General features: G+C 34.3%; 1 pseudogene; it reads right to left on the minus strand.

The window, feature by feature from the left end:
• On the minus strand, positions 1–26,359 carry LOC128223612 (atrial natriuretic peptide receptor 1-like; annotated as a pseudogene).
• Positions 26,360–26,668: the final 309 nt, after the last annotated feature.

Genomic DNA, 26,668 nt, shown 5'->3' on the forward strand with positions numbered 1-26,668 from the left:
TCACACCACACTACTGAGCTCATCAACCAGCCAATAAGTCTTCATAAAACCTTTCCCCTGAAACATGTTATTGTATGCTTTAAAATTCAACATACGTCATATATAAAGGTAAAAAAATCATATAAAATCTAAAATGCAAAATTAAAACAGCATGCGATATTTCTTTAAGAAATCGTAACATACTGACGTAATGATTTGTCAATTAATTGTACGATGAAAACTACAGGGACGATATCAGCAGTCAACGCATATCTAATATAAAGTCTAAAGGCAAGACTAGGGTATATCACCCATGGCTCCCGTGTATATACGATGTCATTTCAGAAGCACTAGGCGTGAGCCCATTGGAAATGAACAAAGTGTACTTTCATGGGATGTCTTAGATCGCGATAAAACATATCAAACATACAGGCAGTCCCCATATACAGTGTGTGTATACCACGTGATAAATTGAGTCATAAATGCTACGTCGGAAAGCAATATTTTGCCTCGAATTAAGACTTTAAACAAAGATAACTTTCCTGTTTCTCCACCATTTTAAATGAAATTTAGCGCAGTCTACGCCGCCTACGGAGTCCCGCCTTCGGTCTTTTACCAGAGTTTGATTGAGAGTTTAGTTTTTTAAAACACTTCGACAAAACTTTTCGCAATAAGGCCGTCTGACGGAGTACTGTCAAAACATTATTTTGGAAAAAGGTTTGTCGATTTGTTTGATGAAACTAATTACCTTATCAAACTCCGGTAATAAAAAGAAGGCGTGGCTCTTTAAGCGGCTTATACTGCCCTTTGTTTCAAAAGTTATCTTAAATTTAAGTCTTCATTTTAAGCAAAATATTGCCTTCCGACGTAGCATATATGACCCAATTTATCACGTGGTATACAACCACTGATATATTTTAATCAAATAGTCCTAATGTAAGTAGAAATTCCTAGATTATCGACCTAACTTGAAATGCAAATGGAAATGTACCTTGATATCAATTTCTCCCCTTTCTTCTATAACGAACGTGTTAAACGTCGTCAACAGTCTCGTTGTGGCTTCACTTATGTGTATCTTCATTTCTAAAATTTGATATGATGATGAAGTTGTTCTGCTAACTGTGTGTTGGGTTTTGTTTTGTTTAATTGACACAGGTAACGTGTCGATTCATTCGCTTCAGAAGTGCCTGCTTTTCGTACTTTTCAAATCGTCACACTCTAGCAAACTTACTTTATAATAGGAAGCCTAAATGTTACAATTTAATATATATAAAGAATAAAGTGGTGTGTAACTAATCAACAAAAACCCATATGCGTTACATCAGTGTTTGTTAACAGTCACGGAGGACACAACTAGAATACAACGCATTGCAATACGTACGTTCACCGTTGGACTCCATTCTACTGGCAGTGTTGACAGTGTCTCCAAACAGGCAGTATCTAGGCATCTTACGACCAACCACACCCGCACATACGGGACCTTTAGATAAACAGTTTCTTTGGAGTACTACATGTACTTTGGCTTAGATTCTACCTCCAAGCCATTGTCTAGTTAAAAAAACCAGGCTGTATGTCGGAATCTTATGTTTAACTGCGCCAGCGCATACGGGACATATACACTTAGACTAACTATATTATTGTTATAGTCATTTTCTGCTCAATGTCACTGAACATTTCCGAAAACATGCAATAACTTGGTTTCCAACGTCCATCAGCGACCAGTACACACTATTAAACATTCACATAACTATGGTCATGCATGGAGTACTTTATATATTATTATCCCCTGCCGAGGGGAGGGGGATATTGTTTTGACGTTGTCCAGCCGTCCGTCTTTCCGTCAGTCCGTCCTTCCGCCCGTCAGTCCTTCCGTCTTTCCGTCCGTACGTCTGTTCATTCGTCCTGAACCATATCTTCGTAGACATTGATTAGAAAATGTTCAAACTTAGTCAGAATGTTCCCCTTGATCATGTCTCGACAAAAGTGAGTCACATGAGGTCAATGCCTATGTCACTAGGTCAAAACTTAGAAAGATCTTTGGAACAAACTAGAGGCTTTATACATGATAAAATATTCATGAAACTTAATCAAAATGTTTTTATTGATGAACTCTTGGACTATATAAAACTGGGTCACATATGATCGAAAATTAGGTCACTAGGTCAAATCTTTCAAATTTATAGAAATTATTAGAATTGTTACTCTATATACAAAACTTTTATTTCAAATAATTCCAAACAGACTCAAACTGATATCCAACAGTCATAACGGTCCATTTCTCTGCAGCTGTATTACATGTTCATATAGGAATATTCCATCGACTTATCATTTCCAATTCATGAACTTATCAGTCTTATCAAGCGGGGGATATAAATTCAACGAATTTGCTCGTTACTATTATTTTACCCCATTATACTTATCATTTCAGAAAACCGGCAAAACCCTGGTATTTTACGTTCCTTAAATAATGTATTGAGATGGACGTATCGTGGCAAGGCTAAATCAAACCGTTTAGCGGGTTTTATTTGCCAATCGAATGATAAGGAATCAAATATTATACAGATAGGACCAATCTTGATGGAGGAGGTTAACTTCAAGAAAAAAAATGGAAAAAAAGACAAAGTTTTCATTTTAACGTGTTTGAGGTAAAGTTCGCTATAGTATTGTGTTTGGGTTTCGAATACGAATACCTAGTACACAGTGTGTGTACACCACGTGATGAATTACGTCATAAATGCAACGTCGGGCGGCGGCTATGTTTTGCTTCAAATGAAGACTTAAAACAAAGATATCTTTACTATTTATTCCAACCATATACAATGAAACATGGCGCAGTAAATACCGCTTACATATCCCCGCCTTCTGTCTTTTTTTAGAACTTAGTTTCGTTAAACACTTCGAAAAACCTTTTCACAAAACCGCCGCCTGACGGAGCACTGTCAAGACTTTAGTTTGGAAAAAACAGGAATGTCAAAGTGATTGAGAAAATTAATCACCTTATCAAACTCCGGTAAAAATGCGGGGCTCTTTAAGCAACATAGAATGTCCTTTGTTTCACTTTAAATGTTGAAGAAAAAGAAAGGTTATCTTTGTTTTAAGTCATCATTCGAAGCAAAATGTATTCTCCCGACGTAGCAATTATGACGTGATTTATCACGTGGTTAACAGACACAGGTATATTGACTAAATATATACCAGAATGTAGTCCGATGCGTGCATGGAGAGGCGTGTTTGGGAGATGTCGTATTACAAATGTTTGCAGGCTGTCAAGTATGCTGAGAGCAAGTCGAGCAATCTGCCCAACATGTTCGATCCCGTTTCGTTCTGGTAAGCCAGATACAACCATGTACGCATCGCCTATTGTTTCTACCTGGAAACAATTACAGGCATTAAGTTTAAGCAATTAAACATATTTAAGAGAATATACAACCATTTATGACACGTGCTCTACTCTGAGCAAACAGGTGCTATTTTCATTTGTTGAGAATGTTTGCAATGCAAAAAATGTTTTTCAATCCTTTTCTTTTCTTGACAATTACTCAATAATCAGCAAATATTAACTCAAACTTATCCTTATAATCTATGAGATCATAACACCGCTAATTGGTGGCAATGTGTTTTCGATTATATTAATATTTTTGGAACTGATTAGTTCAACCTTTCTGTCTTCAAAAATGTCTTTAAAGATATACTATATAAGCATCTTATAACCATGATCTACCTTGTAAACATCGTAGTGCTCTATGATAGAATCAAAGCACGAGTACAAGTCATTTAAGAGATCCACGACCTAAAACGTAGAGGGTTAAAGTTATTTTTTTTCAGTTATGGTAAATTGTACTGACTAATATAATTTATATTTAAACCAAACATTCCACACAGCTCTTTCAAATCGATTACATTCTATTTTATAATTCGTCATCGCATCAATATCCTAACATGCGTTACTTTTCTCTGAATTTAAACAGTAATTTACATTTAAACATAATGTTCATTGGTAATAAATCTATTTTGAAGTGAAAAATGGCCTTTCCTGGAATGGTGTGCTGTTTGCAGATATGTTAGTAAACCCGACAATGTCGGAAAAGTAGATGGTCACACTCTCATACGACTCCGGACAAACAGGATTGCCAATACGTAGCTGATTGGCTACACTTCTGAAAAATAAAGAAAACTACAGTCTTGAATAGAGATCGAATAAGATGAACAAATGCATATACAAAATAAAATCTTAGGCCTCGATTTGTTTACACTGAACATTCGCAGCCACGATTTGCCAATTAATAATACGATGGGAATTACAGGGAGAAGATCAGCAGTAAACACAAATCCATTACAATGTCCAAAGGCAAGGCTATGGTATATCACCCATGGCTCACGTGTTTTTGCGCAATCATTTCAGAAGAACTTGACGTTACCCCATTGGAAATATATGAAGTGTACTTTAATGAGATGTCTTACAGGAGTATAATGCAACCACAAAAATATTGCTGTAATTCAGCTTTGTGTTTTCCTTATTATTTTGAATAGCTTTTAAAGACTTAATTATGCAATATGTCATTAAAGTTCGATTAAAACACGTTTTGTTTTCATAAAGAAAAAAATCAAGCATTTTGAATGGCGTCACGTCATTTTGACAGTCATCACGTGCTATGCTTGTTGGTAGTAAATACTGTACGGCAAAGATAAGTTCCGCTTTATGGAGTTCGCCATCATAAGATAAAACAGTATAAACTATTGCATCGGCTTCAACGCTATTATATTACAGGTACAAGACGAATTTGATACAGAATATCAAAGACATAGACCTTAAGTGTGAACGTATACTTTTAACCATAAGTCGAATTAGGGGAAATATCAGTTTAAACATTATATTAAGTGATTGAAATAAGCAAAAACATGATTGAATTATAACATATAAAATCAATGTGCGTTATTGCCTGGAATGGACTTAAACACTGTGTTTCTTAGTGAGAAACCGATGGGTAATAGATTATTATAGATAACTTCGTAGAAAATGGAAATGTGTTGGCTAAAAGACACTGTCTTTACCCTATCGTGTTTCAGTCAATAATATTTACATTAGCATCAAACTTGTGAAGTGAAAGCAATGATGATCAGGTTTCAATACATAAACTTTACGTTAGCATTAAACTTGTGAGGTCAAAAAATGTTACATCCTAGTAAATAGGTTATTGGTTACTAACTAGTTTATTGTATTAACAATTAATCAATTACAAAACCGATTCTTAGGTTATGAAAGGCACTTATCGGTTATAGTTTGGGACCGCTTAAAATATTTTGGAATCGATTTTTGGGATAGCGGTAGTCTAATAAATGTGCTGAAAGCGTTGTAAGGTTGTAGGCGCATCAAGCCTGTTTTATTAAACTTTTTACAACTCTGTTCACAATCGTGATATCTACACGCATGTGACGTCTACACATAGGAATGGTTAAGAAATGAATTATCAAACTGATTTTGTGCATTATAAAACCCACCAAAATTCCTATGAAGTTCCATGATATTGCAATGCTGTTGGAGATGCATGCGACATGATTTAAGATCAATTGTGCCACAATCAAGGGCAACAACAATTGTTAGACCCTATACAATGTCAAGCGTAACAGACAGGCCTTTAAGGTGAATATTGTCATGCTGGAAAAATACGCGGGGATTTCACAACACAAACATGGATATAAAGATCCGACCAGCGGCAAGCCTCGTGAACGGCTTTTGCACGCGCCCTTGAGTCGGATTTTCACCATACAAAATGGAATAACATGAAAAAATAGTTACAATATTTGGGTATAATAACCATGATCGTCGGTCAATAAACATTACTTTTTTGTTGTATACCTTGGTAAAACCTGATAAAGAAGCTCCTCAGATTTCTTCTTTTCTTCCAGTAGAGCTTGCGTTCTCTCCTCAACTAGCCCTTCCAGATTGTTAGCATACTGCTCCATGCGTTTCAGCAAAACATCGAGTACATTTTGAGAAGGTTTTACGTCTCTGTAATATTTCGTCGTACTTTTGAAACATTTTTTAACTATAAAACCAATACATTTGGCATAATATACTAACATTTTGATTGTACTAATAACTTTTAATAGGGTATTTTACTCATTTCCGAAGGACAGTATCGTCGATATATTACAACGAGGTCACACTAAGTAATTGTCAAATTACAAATACAAAGTAAACCTTTTCAATCGTATCCTTTTGACTATGAGTCTGATGTAAGGAAAGAGTGGGCGTTCAGGCGGGACTTCATGCCAGCATCTTTTAGCTAGTGCGACAACTTCTGGGAAATAATCTTCCTCTCGCAAAGTAGGGCGAATTATTGATGTTCCGACGCCCTTTATGTTTGCTAAGGTATCTACAATACAAGAGATATAGATGATGGTTTATGTGTTCACATTGCCTGCCCCCGCCCTTTGGATGTGTTATTGGCTGATTTCATCGATCCTCCGTGCAATTTAAAAGAGAAATTTTAAAGCCTAAAGAAGAAATGTAATCTCATCAGGGTATGATGTATAAAGTGGAAGAGAATAATTTAGAGAAGACATAATTGTTCTGTTACCACGATGAATGACTTCTAAGTAATAGTTAGATGACATAAACTACCATTTTAATTATCAAGAAAGAACAGAGTGAGCGTAGCGAACGAGCCCTTCTAAATCATTAAAATTTTACTTCAGGTCCTCTAACTGTCTAAGATTACTACCTCATTGTCTGACACATTGGCATAGCAAAAACTGACGCAGGCAGTGTGTTTCAGATTAGTGGCAGTAAGCGGACCTTTAAACAACCGCGAGAGTGGAAAGTTTTAATGATTAAGTCTAGCACTTAATGATTGCCTATCTGCAATTTCATTGGCTGCAAATGTAGGTTCTATACTAAAAGTTAACACAGCCGAAAAGAAGAAAGAAAAAAGACAAAGGGACATGTTTCCGCCACACGGATGCTGCTTTGCGCCATTACAATTGGTTCTATGATATCACTGCAAATAAAAAATCCAAAAGGATGACTCAGAAATTTTCTTTCGCTTGTTAGGTGCATGAAGCTTACCGTCAAGAGATGTATACCACATCTCTGACACGTAAGGTTCTGCTCTGGTGCATATCTCGTACAGGATTATTGCAAAGCTGTAAACATCGCCTGTCTGGGATTTCTGGCGTGGAGGGTAGTTCCTGAGGTGTTCCGGGGCCATCCACAGCATTTCGGGTAGGCTTACTAAAAGGTATAGCAAACTCGTATGCACTTCTCTTCAATTCATTCATTCCTGAAGAAAATCTAGCAGGTCAACAATATGTACAAATACAAAGCAAGTTAGTTAAAACTCTGTGTTATTAATTTAGTTCAAAAATATATCATCACTAAGAACGATTTATCGATGGCGGAGGCTTGGTGGTTAGCGTATCAAACTCTGGCTTAGAGTGACAAGGGTGCAAACTCAATACTCTATCTCGATGCTAGTACTGCCTGGTTATCAGCAAGGAAATGCTAAATGGTTATCATTTACATTGCATATTTTACAAACTGTACACCATCACTTCGACGTATAATACATCTTACCTTTTCGAATACTTTGGACCAAAAATGAAATTACGACACTAATAAAGAATCACAATATAAGTCTAAGTGTACAGAGGTAATAACATGTATTATTACAACAATATCATACCTTCGTTTAGTATTGTTTGTGAGTTCATTTACAGCTGCTTTTTGAACAATAAATCATTTGTATATCAGGAAAAGTTCACATAAGATATTGCCTTAATATATGGTGTCTCACCATTAACATTGTCCTGGTGCTCTTTCCGGGTGTTGGTATTGTTGATAATGTTAAGTCCAAACCCTGTAATCTTCAGGACAAAACGGCCGTCAATCACACAACGAGAGCTAGTAAGGCGGCCGTGTACATTGATGGAGCTTGAGTGTAGGTAGTACATACCCTGAAATGACATTATAATCTTAAGAAAACAAATTTAAGATCATCTACGTGCATCCAAACGCTCGTCCATTTTACCGGTGGTCGACAATTATGTGCAACATTTATGCCATTAATATGGGCAAATGCACAATATCAACGTTACATATGTACTGAGTTGCACGTGCATATCGATCAATATATGGAACGGTGTCGGGAACTGGTGATATTTATCATATTTGGATTCATTCATCGAACAGCGAATAATCTAGCAATACTTTACATTTTATCATGACGATAATAATTATGTGTTCCTTGCGCATAGCAATGTTAATATACGAATGTAATAATTGGTGTTTACATCTTTTTAAATGTGTTTCACCTTTACGTATTTTATCCTCAACTACCACGAGCTATGGGAATTTGTTAAAAGTGTTTGGTTTTTCCTTTTCATTTATTGAAATTCCTTAAACACTCATATCACACCATATATACCTCAACGATATCATTCAAAAGGGAGAGCTTGAAGTCCCAGTCCAGTTTTATGGATTCATTGTGCAAAATGTCCTGAAAAAAAAACGAAACAGTTCCGCATGTTTAGGTAACAAAACGAACTAATATCAACTTGACATATCCACTTCAACGCGAATTACTAACAGTTTTGGAATACTTCTGACCTAACATTTACGACGCTGATGATTGGTCAAATGACGTTTGTTTGCATTAAAACAGATATGACGTCGATGAAACTAGTGACGTTATTGACAATTCCGTTTGTACAGCCGAATTATTACAAAGATCAATTTCCTTGGGATATTTATTTGTCAGTTTTGTAGTTAGATTATCCAGGAGAAATGTTACAATCAATAAGTGTAAAACATTGCATATTTCAGAATTGCTTTTCCTCTCAGTATGAAAATATATTCGGAAACTGTTGGTCAGTGCACCAATGGAAAGTACGGTAAAAGTCAAAAGCACAACGCACGTTTAGCGATAAAGAGTACTGTACTGTTCACAACTAGCTAGTGAGGTTCTCCGCTCACTCCTGTCATACAAGAAGATTAACAAGTTGCAACTCACCTCTGCAGACATGGCAGTCTACTTCATGTCGTTTGAAAACAAATCGCATTTTTTGAACGGAATTTTCTTATTTAATGACGGATTTATAACAGGTTATAATTTCCTTTTTCAAACCTGAAGGCTTCCCCTTGAGCAGTGTTCTGTGAGAATAGTCACATTGTTGCTGTCTGGACAAAGACCTATTAGTCGTGTCAAATTCTGGCATGTAACGTCACGCATCTAAAACGATATAATTTACCATTACATTTATATAGGTTTTGCATAGACAATGTTAATCAATGTATGCATATTCCATTATTTAATATCCACAATCGTGTTAATGGACACTTTGTATTTATTCATACCCTATACAATAAAGGAATTCCGTTGTGTGAAAGATGTGTTGATGCCAATGGAAATCCGTATAGCCTGATGTAAACTGAAGCAATAATTGATAAGAAAATCAACTTCTTACACTATAATGGAATAATTTATGCAGTTAAGGCCTATATGAGGCATTCTAATCTTGTGCTCTATGTCTTTAACTTTGTAAAATGTAGTTACCAATGTATGAACACTTTTATAAACCCAATTTTGACAGGAGAAAATGTTAACAAATTTCTTTACAAAATCTTAGTTGATAATAATGAAATTCAAACAACTCAACACAAATGTCTGTTACAATATGAAAATGTCTATATTAATTGTAAAAATGTTTATAGTTGTGCATTTAGGTGAACGAAGCATTCTTTTATGAAATGGTAACAGTTAAGAGTTCTACATAGAATATTACCAACCAATTCTTTATAATATAAAATGAAGCTGGTTGAAAATGATATTTGCTTCAGATGTGAATGCTGTGAAGAAACCCTTACCTATTTATAAAATAAGACGGTATTGCAGGATATGATACATAAGTTGAATACTACTGACTCAAGTATTGACATAAGCAGTATGCTTGTATTGTTAGGTTCTGGGAATAATAACAAAACATTGATATACTTTTATTAGAAAATAAGAAATATATTCTTCTGTGTAAAAGAAAGTGTGTTTCAACAGTAATTGGTTTCAGAAATAGCCTTCAGTTAGCATAGAACATTTATAAAAATACAAATATCTCAGATAAATTTAAAATTTAATTGGGCAATTGTAAGAAATTTGTTTCTGTAACTACACTTTTCAAAAGTTGTTTGTACACAAGAATATAACAATGTATCGAAATGAACAATTATATCATTAATATACATGTTTTATTATTTATTTTGCATTTTTTTCAGTCATTTTTGGTCTAGATTGCTTTCTACATTCATAGTATTTGAACTTTTATTGGTACATAACTTAACTGCATTGTTATATCATGCTTGAAAATTTGTATTATTTTATGTCATACTATGTTATGTAAAACGCAAACATATTGGTTTAAAACAAAAATTTCAATATGCAATTTACAATTTACAAAAACATCATGTACAGTCAAAAGCAATGTAGCAATTATAAATGAAATCCAGACAAGTGATGTATGCACATAATACAATTATCTCAACAGAAATTAAAGGGTATAATGTAGTAAATGACAGAGCAAGTTGGAAGTAGGCGAACAGGTTAGGTCATTATCTCTTTGATCTGCAGTTGACGATTAAAGGCGGTAATTATCGAGTTCAAATACCATCATTATATTCATTACACCTCAACATCCGTCCATAACAGGTATGTCACTAGTTTAACGGTACATAAATAAAGGTGTCTGTACTTCACATGACTCAAGAGTCATACTTTTGCCAACCCGGCCCCGATTCCAGAACAGTCTTAGTCTTGAGGCTTTAAAATGAACTCTATAACAATGACGATTCTTTTAATAAATCACATGTAAACCCAAAACGTATTTACCCTATTAACCTTTATTGTCAAAATAGTACAACATTGTTAGTTTACTAGTGTATGCACTTGCTGAGATAATTTTCATTCATTGCAGTGCTATTGTTACAAAGGCTCAAGTATATCCCTAATAATGAACAAAACTGCAACAGAGATAAGTCCAGGAGCCTGGGATCACGTTAGAGGGTCAAGGACGATGGTCAAACAAAAAACCCAAAACGAGAGGCATACAGCGTAAAAGACAAAACATATCACACAATTATCGCACAATGTGATATCGTTTTTAGTAAACAACACATACTGGTTGACATGGAAAGAAAACCTTAGATGGAGTATAAAATCCATGCGAAAATTTATTGAAAATTATTAGATTCTTACCAAACTATTTACACATTTTAAATCTTTTGTATATTGTCAATAGAAAGGAAATGAATCCTGTTTCTGTTATATTTTGATTATTTGTTTATTTCCAAATTCTATAACCTATTTGTGCATGTAAGCTCTCTTAAAAAGTGATTAAACATGCAGAAAAAAGAAGAGCATGTACTGAATGTTTTTGAGTGATTCATTCAACAGATAATAATCATTGCACTTTCAGTCAGCAGTTCATTTCTACGAGTTGTAACTATTATATACCTAGTTATATATATATAGTATGTATGCACTGTGCTGCTTGTGTAGTTTTGTGCTGTTCTGTTATGTTTCTTGTTTGTGTATTTATGTTCTATGTCTTTGGCGTTTATCCAGTGCCATTAAACCGGGTTTATGTGTAAACTTTTCGCTACTGGGCTTGTTTCTGTAGCTTTTCGCATAAATATTAGTAAAATGGTACAGAAAACGAATGGCAGAATCAGAACTGGTAAAACTGACCGCTGAGAAGTGTTTAAGTACGTTGTGGTTTTAGAATTTAGTAGGGATGACACAGATATTGTATATACGCAAATGTGGTGAGCGCTTTACAGGCTAAAATGGAGGAGTTAAGTGGTTGCAACAGGCCTTTAGCTTGTGTTGAGGACCGATACTTCACAATCGGTGAATACATTAATGACGAAATAATGAAATGTTGAGAAATAAGTGACATTGATATTCTTACTGATTTACTTCATGAGAGTGACGTTTCTAAGATAGAGTTTCAATAAGCTTCCCATTTCCATCCCATAGTATATATAGTTGCGATGGTCTAGGTTCCGTTGGTTTATTCTTGTGCGGTTTATGCTTACAACTTGTATCAAGAAAAAGTTTTATATTATTCCATAATACTCGTTTGAATTGGAATAAAACAAAGACAAGTTTGGTCTCCACTTGACCACTCTTTGAAGATTTTTTACTACTGCTTAGAACAAATACATACATGCATACTAAAACACTTACTTGCTTAACACATTAGTTAAGCTCTTACTTGCTGTGTTGTGATACCTTTTTGAGTTCCAGCAGCAGAGTTCTGTTTACGGGCAGAGATTTAATATGCGGTTTCCTGATGTGAACTTGAGTACCCTAAAACAAGATCAGCAAGTAAAAGCTTAAGAAAAAACAAACCCATTGGGTATATAGACAAATCCGAATCAGACTACATTCCTTAAAATAATCCTCAGTTGTTGAAGTTAATTTCATACGTAAATGCCAATTAACTTTATTATTAAAGACATATACGTAGTATTCGTAACACAGAGACAAAATCGTTAATTATTACACGTTGAAAACATAAAGGAAGGACAAATGGTTCTACCTTGTATATGCCGACAGTTTGGAGGCAGGCGCCGTATGTCGCCAGAGATAACGATTTATCATCATCCAACTGTAATATTGCGTACTGTTTCAGTAAATATTTACTTTATAATGAGTATTTGTTCTGATGCTGTCATTGTTTAAAACTCGTTGAAATATAAATCGGTGCTTTGTTTACAGATGTAGATTGAATAAAAAAGAGTTATACACAAACATTTTGAACACTAACGAAGTACTGCAGTTCTGATAAATTACTTCTCGAGCTTGCTTATCAATTCCGGTATTTGTTTGAGTCAGTTCTGTGAATGCACAGTATTCATTTAATCTAATAATACGTAACGTAATGGCTAATCGTGGTATAACTCCTGAACCAACTGAACCAACATTTTAATCCGTAGCGAATGAAACGTTAATAAATACCTTGATACAAGTACTTGTCTAACTATGAGTTAATGTGGACTTTTAGCAAAACACTTATTATATAGCTGTAATCCGACAGAGTTAGTACGTCCTAAGGCTGATTATAAATTAACTCCGGAGAAGCCGGAGTACAAATACAATAAACATGATTCTCTTGCATCCCTTACGATACAATATTCCGTCCATCAAACAAAATACGATTCTGGCCACAGATAGCAATACGACTCTGACAGCGTGAGTACTTACTCTGTTGCGACTTGAAAAGAAGGAAGACGCCATTGTTAAAGAAATGTCCTCGGCCTTGACCCGCCACCACTGGCTGTGTATGTCCGCCTCGGCCTTCATATGTCTGCATACGAATGGTGGATTATATAGGGTATAAAACATCGAATGTATAGATTCTTAACATTTCGTATGCAGAAGTATTGAATATTGCAATACAAAATGCATGTAGGTTTAAAAAAATGGATTTTAAAACAACATTTAAACGTATAATCAAAATGTGAATATAAATGAGCTAGACTTACAATGGCAAACAAAAATATAAATACTTTCGTTTCAAATACCACATATTGATTTAATATTTACATGAAACAGAAGTACACTCTTTATTATTTTGAACACAAATGAGACGGAGGTTCGATAAATCGAGCAAAAGTCCCCGTCTAAGTCGAGATGGGTTTTCCTTTTTCTCAAAACCCACCAAACCGTTTATGGGGTTTTACTTTTCTGGCAAAAAAAGTTTACGTTCAAAACCAATAGCAATCGATTTCTGCTGGACAAAACAGAACAAACAGTCTCATAGCGATACTTTTAATTCGATCGTCCAAGTTGGCTACGCATGTTTTGGTATGATGAGTTACGGGGTTAGTAGTTGACCCGATATGGGTTATGGGGTAATAGTTCCTTCTCCTGTGGCAAGTATTTCTTCGTTAATAATCCGATTAACGAGAAATAAATTGACACCTTGGCTTTATAGCTTACCTATAGATGAAGCAGCCAACAGCTATGACGAGCAATATCGCAGCACTCATACTTATCCCCACGATGGCCGATGATTCCAACTCTGTTTGAGAAAAAGATATATCAAGTAATTAACTCGAAAAATCTTTCTTGTGTGTATGTCATATGGAATATTTTCGCTTTTACTCTTTTATATTAATAAAAAACAGATTGCTTTGAAACTTTTTGTTTGCTCAAAATGTGTGATCATACAAAACAGCTGATTCGTTATATTCAGCTGTTAGACAACGTTTATGAGCACGGTATCTGGTTGATTTCTAACAGAGGGTTGCTATACGACGTGTCTAACAATATACTTAATAAAACAAACTCGGTTGTTTGTACACAAGTTCGGAGCAAACAATAATTTAAAACGCCGAAGAGTGATAAACTTAAATCATGTAAATATTAGGCACACACTATTTGTCAAATATTAGATATAGTTTATTATACATTTATGTATTCCGATTTCTGAAGCTGAATCTGAAACTCAGATTCAAGACGATACGGACCCCAGTTAAAACATCAGAGCATATGGAGTCGTTTTTCATACCGTTTATGAGTATTTCACCTCTCAATGTGAACATAAAAATAAATAACCGTAAGCTATAGGCACAGGTATGGCTTAAGAATTTGCGTTCAAATAACCTTGTCCCTGGGAAGAGAAAATGCTTGTCTATAACTATTTGAAACAGAACGACGTCTTAAATTGGTCGTATTAGTAAGCGTAACAAATTAAATTATATTTCAGCAATCAAATCGTGATGAAGCTTTCGATCAAAACTTATTATAATAGTCCAATATGACATGCGAGATCAGCAGAAGTATACTTGTTGGAAACATTTTTAAAATTGATTCAAATAACGACGTTTATGACAAGTATACAATAAAGTGAAAAATGAGCCGTTCATCACCATTAGGTACAGTGACCTCCAGAAATATAATACACTAAAAGGTTACAGGAATTAAGCAAATAACAGGGTTACTTCATTTAGCTTAAATTGGTCGTAATTCCTTTAGGAACCTAATATACATAGGTTAATTCTAATCATTATAGCTTAGTTTGAAATAAAATTCATTGATATTCTAATGACAGGATTATTTGTACTGGGAAAATTTGATATTAAGATTTAAGACCATTATCAACAAGTCGTTAATGCCAATCATCATACAGCGCAATTTAACTAGATATGATAATTCAATCAACTTAAAATGCCGACAGAGGTCGTAGAGGACTTAGAGACGAATTTCGCCTATGGTTTGTCATTTTGCCGTATCTTTTTTCCACAATTCTGTATCTAGTGTTTTGCAAATGGCCATTTTCTCTGTTATTCGTATATGCGGTGAGTATATATGTCAATTTGTTTCGAAATCATTTCACTAGCCCTCCTTCACATTTTTCAAATCAACTTCAGTGAAATGTAATTATTGTAGACTTACTAAATCGCACACACAGCTCGCCCATAAATCCACACTCAGGTTTGTTTGGTGGGGCTGTGTTACGCCGTGGCCAGTGTACGGGGACATCTGTGATCAACTCGAACGTTTTGGTCCAACCTAGGTACTGCGCTACTGTCTGAGTAATCATGAATTTAAAAACTTGTGTCAGAGTTCTCTATCGTGCGGCTTTATCATTCGAATTACATTATAGAAATTTACGTCCCCTAATACATATTTTACATTATGCATAATCATGTTTGCCACATACAACACACTTTATTCTTTAAAGTTTGTAGCAGAATTGATTTTTTCTAATGTTCTGTATTACATTCAAAACAGTTTTAAAAACACAAACAGTTTTCTAAATTTTATGTTAACAGACTAATAAAACATATGCGAATGTTCTTTGACAAAAGAATTGTACCCGGAACTTTCCAGTGATAGGGTCAAGGTCAAGGAGAGTAAAATCTGTGTCTCGGTCTCCATTTTCGTTGACAAACACCGGGCCTCCAATTCCTGAAATTACTCCTGCTCTGAGAAAACCCTAATTATAATTCAGAGATAGCCATGACACCACAATGTAAACTATATGCTTTAGCATTAAAATAACACAAGTACAAAAATGTTTTGCTTTCGACTTAGCGTCTTAAAGTTAAAACGTTAGAAATACAAATCAAATAAATCGGCTCAATAAGCCTTACTTTAAAAACCGATACACCTGGTAGATATATTTAGGTAAACAAGTTTGCTAATCGTTACCAGCACTTAATATTAATGTGTACAACACTATTTCGGCCGACCTGGAAATGTTCTGTTCCACATTCGTTTAACAATTTGTTTTCCATTTCGGGGGTTCTCTCCGGCAGTCAAACTTTCATTAAGCGCATGCGCATACAAGATAAAGGAATCGTAGTGTCCGATGTTGAAAAGGCTTACCTGAGTAAGAATAAAGAATTAATTCATACCAATGTTATCATTTGTACATGAAGTAAATACGTCACAAACAAACAAATAACACAAAACCCAAACTTGACTGATCTTGGAATAACCATATAAAACTCAAGTTTTACTTTGCAAAACATGCTTTATGTCTTTTACTATTATTATGGAAGTATATATGTACATAGCTGTTCTTTTTTCAAAGCAGTCTGAGATTATTTTAGTGTGTTTTTTTCACCCAGAACAACACTATCTTTCTCACTCTTCTTACTTTTTCTGTAAGTAACCTACCTTTATATTATTTCAACACTCCCCTTTCTCAACAACAATTTAAAATATCATTCACGTAATCTGCATATATACATGTACTCGTATATTACTGATATATCATTCGTTTAATACTATTATGAGCATAATATTTTACTTATGTAAAACTGTATACAAAAGTTAGTTTAAAAAGATCCAAACCGCAAAAATGACCACTCACTTCAGCCCCCTCACTCCATGTATAGTTGTACTCTGTCTTTGCTCTTTCTTTCACCTCCTTTTCAAATCTTAAGAACTCATTGGACACGGGACGTCTTGGCCGTATCACCATCACAGATTCATACGCTAAACGGGCTTCCTAGAATACAATATATATAAATACATCTTTCACTGGCGATTCCAGAGATTGAATGTTAAAAGGCAACATTGGGTATGTGCAACCTTTACTTATCCTGATAAATACATATAATGTCATGCCTTGAGTTCGGGTACTGTGAATTGTGAGCATTGTGTATTTTAGTCGTTTGTGATTATTTTTTTCTACCAATTTGATACAATGGGCCTAACGTTAAGATCTTTGTTAAAGTTAACAACGTGATAAAAGAGATCGTTAAGTTTTAAACGTGAATTATTTGATGATATGATCATATATTTCGATAAACCAAGTAATGCATATAACATGTGCAGCATCTGTAAACTCGATTTGAATGTAACGAATGAAAGAAATGCTTCTTACTAAAGGATAACATCAGTATTCTGTGTTTGTATTAAAGGTTTGAATTTAAACATTACTTTATCTAGCGAGTCTCCTCTAAACCAATCAGCAGTGCCGGTAGAGGGATCACCATCTCGTGAAAGAAAGAAGATAAACACGTATTCGCCAAACGGAAGTGACGCCATTGCTTTTGTCAGCAGCACAATTTTCCGTAACACATCACCGTGACATGAGACTATAAAAACTGAAATGCAGAGTATATACTGTGTGTTGCTTTCTGATTGGTTGTATTATGGTAAAACTATTCACTAAACTTCAGTTTTTCATGCCAGAAGTCCAATTAATCTTTATAGGTGTTAATTTTCTGAAATATTCTTTATTGAAACAAAAGGCTATTGGAATCACGCAATCCTTTCCAGAGAGATTGTAAATCCTGGTAAACAAGTTTCCAAATTCATAAACGATAACTCAAAATTTACGTTTCTGGATTTTTATTTTGTATTTTGTCTCTTGACAGATGAATCTGTATTTGAGTTATGGAAGAAATGCATTTTAGTTTCAACTATTTGTTTTACAACGATTAAGAAGAACATTGTATTAGCTTAAGATTAGTCAGGCCTCTTTGACTCGATAATGCGCAGGTATGCGGTCTTGTTTTATTGGAGGAACACCGCGATAACCCATTTGTCCGGCTTGGGGACCAAAATTCAAACTCACAAACGCCCGAACGGGAATCGAACCCGGGTTGCCAAAGTGAGAAGTGCTAACTATTAACTGCGCTAACCATTCAACGGGAATGCATTTGAAAACCAAACAAACCCCTACTTGATAAAGCCTTGTCGCAATTTCAACCGAATCAACTTAATTGAAAGTCTTAATATCGACATGTTTTCATAGATGTCAACTAAAGATGTCAACTATGCATTGTAAACATAAAGTCAGTGAAATTAAATTTGAAATCTAGGTAAGAGTAAAATGCCTATATCTGTTCATCATGTCAGAGAAAGAGGCACGGTTCTGCATGTCTTGAACTGTCCTCTCTCGTACACAGTATACATTTTATTTTTCGGTATTTCATCCTAACCTACATCTCAAAAACAGCTTGTGATTGAGAAATTGTAAGTGCGATACTGCCGGTGACACAGGCAGGTACAAGCTTAACAAGCAATGAAATGAAACTATAAAACCGGCTTACAAATAGCAACACAATTCAAACTTCCAGAGACAAGCACAATCGAAAAGTCACTATTAAAACCAAATTTTAAAAAGCCATTTGACAACAAAGAAATAAGACTTAACAAGAACAGAGCATTTTTAAATGGCCATACTTTTAGAGAATAAGTGAAGAATATATTGCTGCTGCAAGAATGGCATGTTCAGTGCATCTCAGGAGGACGATTTCGGGTTTCGACATTTTCCAAAATAAATTATCAAAATTTAATTGGTTTGTAGGGTATTCTGGTCGCATAACTTCTTTAAAACACAAAACGTGTAAAGCCGACATTGTTTGACTATTATACTACAAGTTTATAAACTAAAGACCCCAAACTGTTAGATGCAACAGACGGTCTGACCGGGCATTTTAAATTATTCGTGACTCAAAAAAAAAAAACAGAAAATACTTTGAATAAAATTGAATAATTGATTAATATTTGGATGAAAACGATCCCAGTATTCTAATCAATATACGTTTAATTTATTAAACGGGCATAGGTAAACGTCGAAGTCCAAAGCCCGAAATTTGGCCATAGTTAACAGTTTAATTAACGCATCCGGAACATTAGAAGCTGCTTGCATCAAGGAAAAACAAGACTTCAAAAAAGTATCTTCAGTAACAGTCAGTGCTCAAAAAGCCTAAACATTTCTCACATAACTCGAACATTAAAATAGAGTAAAGCTACTCCCCTACGAAACGAACACAAAGAGAATACGTCATGCAACGAAATACCAGTAGGACTGACATTTTTTTCAAAGCTAACATCAAAACAATTTTAGGAATTAATAGCAATAATGATAGACCTTTTTTAATACCAAATGCTGGACAAGACGGGTTAAAAGGTGCTAAATAGCTCATGTAAATAAACGCCCAAAATAGACAAAGTTTGTCAGAATTGCATTTGAATCCAGGAATTGTTATATTACTACCGTCCTACCAGATTTCAGAGTAATAACCAGTCCAAAATCACAAAATTGTACATTTTGTCAACAAATACATTTAACAGGATCAAAATAAGATGTCGTAACTGACACTTTATTAGATTTCCGAGCAATAGTAAAGCAAAACAATAAAAACATACACCCTATAGTTGCCTGGTAGGGATCGGAATGGCCCATTACCACACATACACGACATTGGATAATGGCACACTAAAATAGTTCCCTATAATTAAATCACTATAGGTTTAAATATAAAGAAAATGTCATAAAGGACATGAGATAGAAATGAATGAAATTCTCAATTAGAAACTAGAACATTTGAAGAAACATTGTTATATGGAAGGTGGTCCGGGAGCGATAGCGTTACTCTTTTCGGAATAACCTTGCTCGATATAAAATACCAATACATGGGGTCACCCTTTCCTGGGTTGACGTATTACAGAATACACCTTTTCCCAGTACTCTCGTTTTAGTATCAAACGCAAGGAAATTGAGCTACTGATTACATAAGATTATGAGGCCGGAATTTGAACCCGCGACCTTTCGCAACCGAAGCGAACAATTAACCACTAGGATATGGGCTTGGTGTTCTTATATTCAATCTGTGAAGAAAAATCAGGTAAGTTAAAGAATAATCAATTTTTAGAGTAATGAATACAAACTAAATGTAATAAAAACTGCTTACCTCTGGAAAGTGTGGCTGCTTTTTTCATCAACCTCTGAATCTCCGCAGTAAGATCTGAGGTCTTGCCATGAAAAGGAAGAGGTGCGGAGCGGATGTGCTGGGCTAGTTCATCGAATGATCGCTGCCGAAAAGATTTCAATGATATGAAAAACACTTTTTATCATATTAAGCTGTATAATAATTATCATAATGCTGCATTGAAATTGCTGGGACAAGCAAAGCAACTTACTTATGATAACGTTCAAACGTTTGCATTATTGATTTATTATGAACAAAGGGACAAGCAAAGCCAGAAAGAGTGATGTTGTATTTATTATAATGTTGCATTCAACCTACAGGGACGTATTTATTATACGATGTTTCGATGATCATTGACGTAGATTAACGTTGCATGTACACTACAGGGACAAATACAGCCACTTACGATGACAATCACTGCGGAAAATAGTTTAATATACGGGAATGTACTGAAACCCGTACATCCAACGTGTACGGTAAGTGTACGGAATGTTGAATATACGTTTGTGTTTGGAGCCGTATATTAATAAAACTCGCACATCTTGAGCATTTAATAAAAAAATAAATTCTGTAATCAATTTAGGTCTTTGTGTGTTTAATTTGATAGCAAATTTTATACCATTCACTTAAAAAATCACTGTTACTTAGATAACCAGGAGGGTGTCAGTAAAAATCTCGTTTGTAGAGAATCTAATGCTTTAATGGGTTTCGACAACTTTGATGAAATTAAAAAGAGGTCTGAATGATGAGAAATAAATAAATTGGACAATACTGAGTTGATTGACTAACGAGTTGTACTTATACTATTTTGATGGATGTACGGCACCGTCCGTCTCCGTATATCTTGAGCGTACGAAGGACATGTACGGTCTCCGTACATGTTGAAAATATGGAAATTTATGCTCTTCCGTACACTTTGAGAGTACGGAATTATATCATTCCCGTACACGATGCATATACGGGCGTGTACATTTCCCGTATATTATAGATGTTCGCAGATAAACCAGTTCCCGTCCACACTGAGTGTACGGGATACTATGGCTAATCGGAAATGTACTCTTTCCCGTACACTCATGTTATAAAATAGTTTTGAATATTGTAATCAAGTAAGGTTAAGTATTGTTTCATTTGACAACATATATGATATGAACAACATTTATACCAATGACGTGTATACATTTTCCGTGTTTCACAGAGAAACAGGAATGTGTAAGCATTGCACGTTTTGTAGAAATTGTAAATGCATTTTGGGGTTTTAACAACCTTTGATGAAGTTAAAGAGACATCTTTATGATACAAAATAAAACGATTTGACAATGCTGAGTGGTGTTAATTTTGACAGCATATATGATATGATCCACATTTATTACATATACCATTATCGCAGAGTAACAGTAATCGCGTTTTGTAGAAATAAAAATGTTTTTATGTGTATTAAAATCCTTTAAAGAAATTACAATGACATCTATTGATACAAAATAATTGAATTCGACAATGCTGGGTGGATAAATTCACGGATAGGGCTTGGGAATGTTTAGTTTCCCGTACATGCTCAATGTCCTATATATTATGGATGTACGGAACTATACAAGTAACACTACCAGTACGAAATTGAAACACGGACAAAGGTATAGTTTACAAATTGTATTGAAATAATTAATACACTGCACAAAACAAAACATATTTTCATAAGTGTAAACACCTTCAAATCGGCCAGTGTTCTATACCTGACTTTTTTCCGGATCGGGCCGGAGATTTCCGTTGGTCCGGACACTGTCCGGTCCGGCCAGTCTTTTATACCTAACCGATAACTCACAGTATAACAGAACTGTTTTGAAAACAGCCAAATTATTAAGTTTTCTTAAAGCGTTAGTATTTTAGTAACGCCTTTAGACATAAACCATCAATGTTCAAACATAAATATGAAAAACTGTGAACTTGTCATTTGTCAGCAGTCTTATATCACTGAATTCCAGACATTTACGCAAAACTGACTCATTTTAAGACAAAAAATGTTGTCAAAACGGTCACTCTGTGAGAGTGCAGTTTTAAATACTAATTATTATGCATATAAAAGAAATGAACTGGATCAAAATCAATGTAATTGTGTTAATGTCAGTAGTTTGGCTTTCAACATTTTTCTAATCTTTCTCTCAATTATGAAGAACATATTTGTAATAAATATATCGAAAATGCGTATTACACTTCTGAAGTTCAGACTGTCGGAGGTCATGGCTGATAGAAACGGGCAACTGATAAGCCACGCCTTATTTGGACGCTGATTGGTCAGTCGGGTATTGGCCGGCTAGTTTGACTGACAGCCCGCGTCATGTCAATAAGTGACATGATCATTTGCTTTGAAAAACTACATGGCCATTGGGTCATAAAACTATACGAAATACAAATAAAACACACAAATTCTAAAACTTATTAATTAATTCGACAGACTGCGGGAAATTGTATGACCGAATTATATATAAATAGAAATAATTAAAAATAAATAGATGCATAAATAGCCAGCTTCCTTATCTCACTAATTATTGTATTTAAACAATTGTGACAACAGTTTTGAAGAATCCTGATAAAATCCGCTCTGAGATCATATCTTAAATAAGAGGCATCAGTTTTTAAAGAAAATAGACTGATTACTTATTAAAAACAAGAACAATAATTATAAATTTCAAGTTTGTATGTTATTGAAAGGTTTGATTTGAAACTTATTGTTTATCTTTGTGGTTAAAAAAAAACAGTTTAACTAATAAATCAAAATTTAAGAAGCAGCAAACCATATTTTTTGTCTATTCCTAAATTTTTTAAACGGCTCTAATTGTTAGCTTACTTTTTTCATAGTTTGTTTCCCGTTATTAACTTTATTTTCATTGATTGCGGTTGACCCTAACCCATCTATTGGTATGAGGGAGTTACAATAAAAATGCCCTATCTTTAATGTTGCACTCTCTTAGTTGACATGCTCTACTAATTTCAGTTTCGTCTGAATGTCAATGTCTTCATTTTTGTCATTAAGATAACTCATAATAATGATCTCAACTATTTGGAAATCTGCCGAAAATCTGCCGCTAGTATTAAAGTAACGCTTTTAGCCATACACACTCAATTTTTCTTTTTCGCTATGCATATTTATGCGACTATAAAGATTTCAATTTGCGATAATAATAAAAATGATAATAATACTAATAATAATAATAATAATAATAATAATAATAATAATAATAATAATAATACAAAATAAAACAATTTTAATATTAAGTTTACATTTTCAAGAAATGTGTAAGTTTCAGCCATTATTTAGCGCCTGGAATCGATATCATCCATGTCATTACAGGAGCCAAATAGCAACAAGGAATAATACCCAACAATAATGAGGTAGGACAACGAGCTAGCATATTATTAGATATAATAAAGTATATAATTATTATTTATTTTTGATGGGACTTTGATTTTTAGTTAGTTATTATGTCTGTGAACCGTGCATCGGTATTTATAATTCGAACGTGAATCATTGAACGACAGGATAAACTACATCGACAAACACAGCCAATTACGTTTATCTTTGACGTAGATGAATAATGCATTGACACTACATGGACACACACATTGCCAAACACAGCCACTAACGGTGATCATTGACCTAGAAATATGTTGCATGTACACTTCATGGACAAACATAGCCACTAACGATAAACTTTGACGTACATGAATGTTGCATTGACACTACAGGGACACACGTATTGTCAAACACAGCCAATTACGATGGTCATTGACGTAGATGTATGTTGCATGTCCACTACAGGGACAAGCAAAGCCAATTCAAATGATCTTTGACGTAAATTTATGTCGCAGTTAATGTACGTGCTATGTGTATGTAGCTGTTATATATTTGTATATATAATTAAAATCATTGATCCGGGTTTAGAACGAGTGAGATATCTACATAATTAATTATAAAGGTCATCTTTACTATACACAATTAGCCGTGAAAATAACTCTTGCAAAAATAGTACTGTTTTGCTACCATCATATTATTATAATTATATGTAAGCGCGTGGTATTTATATAAACTAGAATTATAAGTTGCAAAATTAGGTCATGAGATTGGAAAATTATTCATCTTCTAATTGCACCATTTGGTTTGATGTATTGGGGAACCTTTCATTCAAATTCTATGTAACTATAAAGTTTAAGGTGTTATCTTTATGTTGTTTCTAATTAGGTTTTAATTTGATAAAAACTATTATTATAGAACGTCAGCAATATTTTGCCAAGGAATTACTAATAAAAACTGGATTGATAACCTGAATAATATCTACATTGTTTTTATTTTAAGTTCCAGAAATAAAAAAGGTGAGATATTACAAAGGTTCATCAAAATATGCGACAACAGCTTATGCCAGACTAGTTAAGTACTGCAATCGAAACTACGATTTACTTCCTAAGAAGCTCATCTTTTGATACCATCGTATATATTGTAAGCAATAAAACTTTATATGACAAGTGAAAGTTATAATTGTATCATTTGATAGGACAATTCAAAAGCAGAAACTAAAATACTACATCTAGAAATCTTTCTTCTCTATTGTATAACTTTTGTCAGTAAACTTTATCAAACATGTTCCTGTTCTAACGCACTTTACGTGCCATGTGACCCTATCCTTTTCATCGCAGCTGACCCAGCCAGTCCTTCTTTCCCTCTAACTACGATTAAAATAACACTTGCTTAAAATGCGTTTACCGTCATATCTTATAAAACTAACTTTCGCCATTGACAAAAACAATATTGTGGTTTAATCATTATTTTTCAATTGAGATACTTATATTATCTATATATACTATTATATAACGTATCTTTTAGATCCTGTCTTTTTAAGCATGACCTGTATGTCTAGTTGTGCTATGTCTATTTTTTCCAAACTGTTGGCCGAGTAAAACTAATATTATTGTTTAAGCTACGTTTACATTTTTTTAAAACGTTTGTATCGACTAACCTGTAGACTTGTTCCAACCAGATTTGGAAAGTATACGTCCCTGTCATATATATTCGCAATGTCGGTCCAACCAAAGGCGTCGAAAACGTCGACGTAGAATTTAGCAAACATATTAACGGTGAACGACAGACGGGATAGCATTGAAAACTCTGTTTTGTCACCGAGGGATTCGTCCGTTCCTACATATGTGAGGTGAGGAATGTTCCATGCAACGGCCATTCTGGAAACAGTCTTTACTGACGGGGTACACCCTAACATAACAAAAAACAAATCTTTAATAGATTTTTTTAGATATATCCGTTTCTTTCATGCTTTTCAAAGAAATACGTTTTATCAGTGAAATAACAACAGTGAAAATATCAATTTGAGTTTTCACTTCAAACTAAGGAGTAAAACTATTCACATCAAGAACTACTTTAAAAATTCATTGTAGTTACTTCCCTTTAATTAGAACTAAACACATCACCTTTAAACTAGACAATGTTGCAAAAATAATCGTTTAATATTTGTAAAAGTTTGCATAAGTTAAATTTAAGATTTTTTTGGAACTAAACAACTTACCGTTTATAAGAAAAATGGTAATCATGTTCTTCAAATACTCAGATAATTTCAGATTAGTCCAAATAATGTAATATTTAAACAAAGTATAACAATTGTAGTGAACTAGGAGGCTGACTCCTGTTATAAGAGACGTAAGAAATATCGAGATATTTGGTTAGTCTATTTGCCATGTCACCTCAATAATTTCAAGACATCTGCGGAGTCTAAGATTATATCTGGGCTTTGAAACTCAACACAGTCATGACTGTTTCTCGGTCACATTGGTCGGTCGTAGTACACACACACATTGTTGGCGAAATAATGGACACAACAAGGTCAAGCCCAGTATCCCAAAAAATAAACGAGACTGTGTTTAAAGACATGCTAGATTAGGCTACACAAACAACAAACATGATACCTACCTGGTCCAATGATAACTAAATGAATGACCTACCTGGTCCAATGAATGAACTACCTGGTCAACAGATCAACTAACGAGTGACCTACCTGGACCGATGATCACATGTGGCTTATATTTGTACACAAGTTCAGCTGTCAGGGCGCCCCATTTTAAGGCAATACAACCTGGCACATCACAAGGCATTGTTATAAACTCCTGAAATTGTATGATAATCTTACTGTAATATGACTACTTATGTAACTCTATCTTGTTTCGGAAAGTTTCCTTTATATCCAGATAAATTATTGTCTCGTCTTTTCCTTGTTTTATCATTGCGACTTCAAACAATGTGCATCTCTATATGTTAATTGTATATTCATTCTGGTCTTTCGCTTCTGCTCCAATAAAATTGAAAAACTAACATAATTATCTTTTCAATTAAAGGGGCAACAGGACTATATAAACCTCCAGGTGGCGCTGGTGCAAACTTTTGTATAGTTTTATGCATGTTTC

This window comes from Mya arenaria, chromosome 17 (assembly GCF_026914265.1).
Source record: "Mya arenaria isolate MELC-2E11 chromosome 17, ASM2691426v1".
Lineage (NCBI taxonomy): Eukaryota > Metazoa > Mollusca > Bivalvia > Myida > Myidae > Mya > Mya arenaria.